The 7,448-nt window shown below is 39.0% G+C and overlaps 1 pseudogene; it reads right to left on the bottom strand.

Annotated features, from left to right (window-relative positions):
- Positions 1–3,676: 3,676 nt before the first annotated feature.
- LOC129042768 (mitogen-activated protein kinase 6-like) lies at positions 3,677–6,888 on the bottom strand (annotated as a pseudogene).
- Between the last annotated feature and the right edge of the window lie 560 nt (positions 6,889–7,448).

Here is a 7,448-nt window from a genome sequence, read left to right as displayed (position 1 = left end):
GCATGGTGGTTCTCAAGCTTCCTGGTCTCAGATCCTCTTTACATTTTTAAAAACTGTTGAGGGCACAAAGAGCGTGTGTTTATGTGGGTGATATCTATATTTTCCAAGTTAGGGAATAAACCCAAGAAGATTAAAAATATATATTTATTAAATCCATTTAAAAATGAGAATGACAATTATATGACATATACATAATGCATTTTAATAAAAATACCTATAGGCCAGGCGTGGTTGCTCACACCTGTAATCCCAGCAGTTTGCGAGGCCGAGGCTGGTGGATCACCTGAGGTCAGGAGTTCGAGACCAGCCTGGCCAGCACGGCAAAACCCCGTTTCTACTAAAAATACAAAAATTAGCTGGGCATGATGGCGGGTGACTATAGTCCCAGCTACTCAGGAGGCTGAGGCAGAAGAATCGCTTGAAGTTGGGAGGCAGCGGTTGCAGTGAGCCGAGATCGCATCACTGCACTCCAGCCTGGGCGACAGAGTAAGACTCTGTCTCAAGAAACAAAAACAAAAACAAAAACAAAAACAAACCCTATAATTTCTCAAACAAAACAAAACCAAAAAAAAAAAAAAAAAAAGAAGGAAAAAGTGGCGTGTGTTACTTTTTTGTGGTTGTGTTACACTTTGGCTAATTAATGTCTGGCATGATAGGAAAGCAGTTGGATTCTCATATCTATTTCTGCATTTAATCTGCTACAATGTGTTGTTTTGATTGAAGTATATAAAGAAAACCCAGTCTCACACATATATGTAGTTAGAAAATGGATATATTAATATTAAAAGCCTTTTCAGAAAATTGTGGATATTTGTCTTTGATACTGTACCAGATTGGACCAGTGACAGTTTCTTAAAGGCTAATTGCAGCGTGAAGTCTGAAACCCTGCCAGTATTGTTTTATACTCCATAACATTCAAATCCAATGGGTTCTCTCACTTTGGATGAAGCTTTATAGCCCATGTGTGCTTTTGAACCTTCATGCATTGATTATTTGGAAAACATTGGTTCACCAAGTTATGCAGATTTTCCAAATGTCAATGCATTTCATTATGTGATATCAAAAAATTATATTTGTTAGAAGGACTACTGACTTTACCATGAACGTCTTTATTTTGGAATGTTCTAAAATTTAAGTTTTGGCTTGGAAGTTTGGATCTTATATCAGCAAGAAATACTGTCAGTTGTTTTCCTTGAAGTGACAAGCTCACTTGGTTCATCTTGGAAAAAATAAGACCTCTTAGAGGGTCTCAGCACCCTTTCAGTGCTTGTGGAGTGAACTGAGTGTTTTGGCACCCTGGTCCTGGAAGAAGGGGTGGGGAGGAGGGAGCTGTGGAGTGGTCAAGTGGAGATCCATGAACCCCAACTGACCCAAGCACAGGTGCTGTCTTAGCCTGTGCAAGCTGCCGGAATACCATAGCCTGGGTGCCTTAAACAGCCAGCATTTGTTTTTCACAGGTCTGGAACCTGGGAAGTCCAAGATAGAGGCAGTGGGAGATTTGGGGTCTGGTGAGAACCTGCTTTCTGATCATAGATGGCCACTTTCCTGCTTTGTCCTCACATGGCAGAAAAGAAGAGGGTGTCTCTGGGGTCCCTTTTTATAAGGGCACTAATTCCATCCGTGAGGGCTCCACCTCAGGATCTAATCACTTTCCAAAGGCCCCACCTTTTAATACTATCTCATGGTGGGGGGTTAGGATTCTGACATTTGAATTTTGGTAGGACACAAACATTCAGTCCATGCAGACACTGAATGCACAAGCAGGTGCTGTGGGCAGAGCTGGAGATGACAGCGGGGAGGAGCCTCTGATAAGCCAAGGGCAGCAGGCTCTGGTTGAAAAGAAGAGGGTATCAAAGACAGCAGAGCTTAGTGAGAAAGAGCTGGCTGAGAGCAGGCAGGATGGATTAGACAGCTGGCAAGTGACCGCCTCACTGAGACGACTTCAGTTTGCGGAAGTGGCTGTAGGTGGTACCAGTGGTGAGTGGGTGCAAAGCGCTTATGTTCCTAATCCCACAGCATGCTCAGTATTGTATTGTCCTTTTTCTGTGTGCACCTAGGCTCTCCCCTCTCGCGGGTAAGTGCTGGAGGGCAGAACCCATATCTACTTATAGCCTGGCCCAAAATAGCTGCTTGATAGAAGTTTTCAGAATAAATAAAGATATAGACAACATTGTTTATTATAAACGATGATAAGTTCAGCTTAGCAGGACTGGCTATTAAAGAATAATGAAATAGAACAGGTTCAGGCAGAGAGGTGGGAAGAGAAAACTACATTGTGTTGGGCTAAAGGAGAAGCACAGTCTGCGTGGACAGCAGTCAAATCTGCAAGCAGTGAAATCTGACCCATTTCACTTCTTACCATCCTTAGCATTTCTCTCTTTCACCGACTCCGGTCTTTTATTTTATTTTTTTTGCTGGCCATGTTTTATTTGTTCTTTTTCTTCAGATAGGATAACTGAAGATGCAGATAGTATGCAATAAAATAAAATAGATGAAACAAATTCTAAGAGACTGTGATGCCACATGCTACGTTTAACCTAATTTTATTCATGCTTGCCTTGGGATGGGGAATAGATCATTCAGTAAAAATATACACTAAAATCAAAATATCTTATCATGTACAACTTTTAAACTACAATAACGATATACCTTAATTACTTCCATGCACACAAGTCTAACATTAGTTTTTTTTTTTTAAATAAACACAATTAAGACTTCTAGGAGCATTTTATAATAAAGCATTTCCTAATTTTTCTTTGTAGATAGACCAAGCACCTACAAAATACAAATTCCTATATATAGTGAGCACGTTACTTAAAATGAACACTTAAGTAAATTAAGTATGTGGACAGCCTTAGGATAAGCTGACATTATATACTAAGCTAGGTAGGCAACAAACCATAGTGTCAAATTGAAAAAGTGTATTTGCAGATAAATTTTTAAAACCAAATTAATTTTTATAATTAAATACAGAAAATATACTGATATGCTAAAATCAATAAGATGTGATATAGTAACACTTCACTGTAAAGAATGCATACCAGAGCATTTATAAACAGTGAGTGAGTCTTATTAAGAATAGTTTACTACAATAAACACTGGCTAAATAGAAGTGCGTATTGTGAAGCACTGTGGGTGGTATATGTTTTGCTAATTACTCTTCTCTCCTTGAGGTAGATAACACATGTGTACCAAATTTGGCATTCATTTTCAATTGCTGCTGGTATCGTCTTTTAAGAAATGTGTACGCTATGAAAAACTTGAAAATACTCATGAGTGAAAAATGTTTTTGGAAAAAAATAGATATTTTTATGCAATTATGTAGAGTCTCACTGTGTAAATTTCAAGGCAAGGTTTGTTTCCTGTAAAACAGATTGTCGTTCTATGAAGGAATGTTCTTTACATGTCTTAGCGAATTTCGTCTCCCCTTGTGTTGCATTATTTTCCTTTATTCTTTAATTTTGTGTGCAAACGACATGCCAGTTAAAATGAAAACCATCTCACATGTAGAAAAAAAGTCTGGATTTTAAAAACCAATAATAAAATAAACCAACTAATACAACCCTTACTAAATGACACCATCTGATTCAAGTAAAAAGTGACTTAAACACTAGCGATAAAAAAAAGGCAAAACACATTTCATGAAGAATTCAAAGATAAATGTCTGCTGAATGTTTTAGCTCAGATGTTTCAGAATGCTGCGTATGTTTGATGAGGAATTTGAGGGGAAGATTTCATAGCAGAAGGTGTTCCTGTATTGACTTAAGTGGTGACCTAACTGGACTGTGAAACTGCAGATGCCTATGGACTCGAGCTGCTTGTTAGAGAGGAACTCCCCACTGTTGTTCAGAAATCCTTCCTCATTTCCTCTCTCCCCAAGCTTCTCGTCCTCTACTGGCTCAGTTTCCAGCATTTCAGGATCTTCTTTCCTGCTAAAGAACTTGTCCAAGTAACTGGTCTAAGTGTTTTCCTTCTCAACTTGTTCATCCTTTCTTACCTCACAAAATTGATTTATGAGAAAACAGCCCTCCCCACCACTCACAAACTGGCTGTCCCAAGAATATTGGTACAAGGCTTCTAATTGAGCCAGACTTGTCATTCCTTTTTCCTGTTTTTCTTGGCTTACTGACTTTGATATCAAACTTTTCAGTTCTTGTTGGAACACCGAGCTATTCAAGTCATTTAATTTATCAACAACATCAGTAGGCTCATTTTGGGAACTAAGTTGAATGGTTCCTGCAATAATGGGATCAAAGTCAAATCCCTGATTCTTTTCTTTTTCTTTTCCAGCCAGTTGCTTTGATGCTTCCTCTAGTGCTATCTGGACTTTAACCAATCCATTCCTTTCACATTCTGATTTGCCTTTCTTATCAGATTTTTTCTTTGCTTTGTTCTTTCCAGTTGGAAAGATCTATAATAAGCCTGTCTTCATAGTAATGGTTAACTTCACTCTCTCCAAACTAAGTTATCTAAATATGATGATGACCTCATTTTGTAGTTACAAACATGGCTACACTCCAGATGACAGTATTTGTTTTCATGATGATCTGGCTCACAAGGCTCAGTAGAGTAATTGGTATCAAAAGCAGGATCCTCCAGATACTTTTCCTGATCTCCATTCAAATATTTTCAGGGTTCAAATTGTACTTCTTCATCAGTGACATAAGACAGAGATCTTGGATCAAGCTGAACTTAATCAATATCAAATTTGTTATGTATAGGCCAATCATGCTCTGAAAACTGACAATTATGGTACCTTTCCCAGTTATATATGTGACTGTGAGTTTCATCCATAAGTAAAACATCGTCAACTTTATCTTCAATATGAAAAGGATGACTTGAAATTAGTTCATCCATTGGAAAAGAACATATGCTCATTTTCAGGGGAACTAGCCCCCAATATTTCAATGTACATTCTTTTCTATTTTCCCTAAGTGTCGGCCAGTCTGAGAAATAAAGAGAAGGAGTACAAAAGAGAGAAATTTTACAGCTGGGCCTCCAGGGGTGACATCACCTATTGGTAGGTTCTGTGATGCCCCTTGAGCCACAAAACCAGCAAGTTTTTATTAGGGATTTCAAAAGGGGAGTGGGGTACGAAGAGGGAGTAAGTCACAAAGATCACATGCTTCAAAGGGCAATAAAAGATCACAAAGGCAGAGAGGCAGAGCAAGATCACAAGGCCAGGGCGAAATTAGAATTACTGATGAGGTTTCATGTCTTGCTGGGCATGCATTGTCATTGATAAACATCTTAACAGGAAACAAGGTTCGAGAGCAGACAACCAGTCTGACTAGAATTTGCCAGGCTGGAATTTCCTAATCCTAGCAAGCCTGAAGGCACTGCAAGAGACCAGGGCAGATTTCATCCCTTATCTTCAACTGCATAGGGCAGACACTCCCAGAGCGGCTGTCCATAGACCTCCCCTGGGAATGCATTCCTTCCCCAGGGTTATTCCTTGCTGGGAAAAGAATTCAGCGATATTTCTCCTATTCGCTTTCTGCAAGAAGAGAGATATGACTGTTCTGCCCGGCCCCACAGGCAGTCAGACCTTATGGTTATTTCCCTTGTTCCCTGAAAAGTGCTGTTATCCTGTTCTTTTTTAGGATGCCCAGATTTCATATTGTTCAAACACACATGTTTTACAAACAGTTTTTGCAGTTAATGCAATCATCACAGGGTCTCGAGGCAACCTACATCCTCAGATTATGAAGATGATGAGATTAAGAGATTAAAGTAAAGACAGGCATAGGAAATTATAAGAGTATTGACTGAGTAAGTGATAAATGTCCATGAAATCTTCACAATTTATGTTCAAAGATTGCAGTAAAGACAGGCATAAGAAATTACAAAAGTACTAATTTGGGGAACTAATAAATGTCCATGAAATCTTCACAATTTATATTCTTCTGCCGTGGCTTCAGCTGGTCCCTCCATTCAGGGTCCCTGACTTCCCACAACAGCTCATGTAAGGATAGGAGAGTGCTTCTGCTGTTAACTGATTCATGGGGCTAAATGTCAAAATTTGTTTCAGGAAGCCCAGTGCTTCTCAACTAATTTCTGGAAGCAGCTGAGTTAAAGGTTTGTTTGGCTCAGTCATGTCTTTTCTAATGTAAACTGGAGTTATGCTGAGAAGCTCCTGACAATCTTTCTCATGTACAACAGGAATAGATTCTAAAATCAGCTGCATCTGTTCAAGTTCATGTGCACCTGCAAAAAGGATTTTACCAGTCAGCATTTCGAAAAGATGCAGCCTGCAGCCCACATGTCAATGGCTTTAGTATAATTATTATGAGAAAGTAAATGATGTGGAGATCTGTATCATTTAGTAATCAATCCTTCAGAAAGATGATGCTTATGGGAATAATGAGGATCCATGATCCGTGCAAGACCAAAGTCACCTATCTTCAGCACCAAGTTTTCAGTATTAATGGAAAGAATAGCTGGTTTGAGATCTCTGTGCAGTACGTTTGCAGAGTGAATATACTTGAGCCCCAGTAGCAGCTGATACATGAAAAGCCTGGCATGCTCTTCCAGTAAAGGGCCCTGCTCCAGCACATTAGCCAAGTCTGTCTCCATGTACTCCTGAGCAATGTAAACACTGTTCAGTTCTGTAAGAGACCCCACATCATCTGTTAATTGGCTTCCACTGGGACCAAGAATTTCAGACACTTTCACAGTGTTATTAGGGTCTTCTAATAATTTTGATATCATGTAGAGCATGTTGACACTCTGGGGATCAGTAAGGACAATTTTCTTGATGGCCACTCTTTTGTCACAGTCATTGTCTACAGCAGAAAAAACCAAGCCATTGCCTCTATAACTCAATGGTTTTAAGTCTATATACCTAGAACCCAGAATGTTCATGAAACTTTCAAATTTCTCTGCCATTTTGAAACCCTTACTATTGCCTTTTCTTTTCAAAATGTTGAACTTGTGTAAACAAGGAAGAAAACTGGCATCAAAAGGAAAGATCTTTCAAAAAGGGAGAAGAAAAATAATTATGCTTCCACAGCAAGACGGTTTCTTAATATTCACTGCATATGCCAAACAGGCCTGTTGAGTTCCCCTTAGACTGAAATCAAAAAGCTCTACTCATATTGAGAATTAAAAAGATTGCAGTACTCATAGCTCAAGAAAGGGGCAGAAACTCTACAGACATTTAAAGAAAACACTCAAGAAACTCAAATGGAATGAAATGACATATTGTGCACTCATATTACTGTGCTAAACGATTTAACATTTAACAAACGTGAATAAATATGCACACAACAGGCTTCTATGAACATTCTCCTCACAGTACAGATACATTCAGTGTTGGACTAGTCCTGAGCAGTGTTATTCTAAGGAGCTGGTAGGCACCATTTCCGTTTTGCTTCTTTGCTTCCTTTGTTGCTGTATATTTCAACAGGAAGCCCTGGCAGCTGTTGCTTAACAGAAGATGTCTTTTG

This window comes from Pongo pygmaeus, chromosome 7, assembly GCF_028885625.2.
Source record: "Pongo pygmaeus isolate AG05252 chromosome 7, NHGRI_mPonPyg2-v2.0_pri, whole genome shotgun sequence".
In the NCBI taxonomy this organism is placed as follows: Eukaryota; Metazoa; Chordata; class Mammalia; order Primates; family Hominidae; genus Pongo; species Pongo pygmaeus.
Note: the sequence above shows the minus strand (reverse complement) of the source record. Positions and strands in the feature narration are given on the sequence as shown.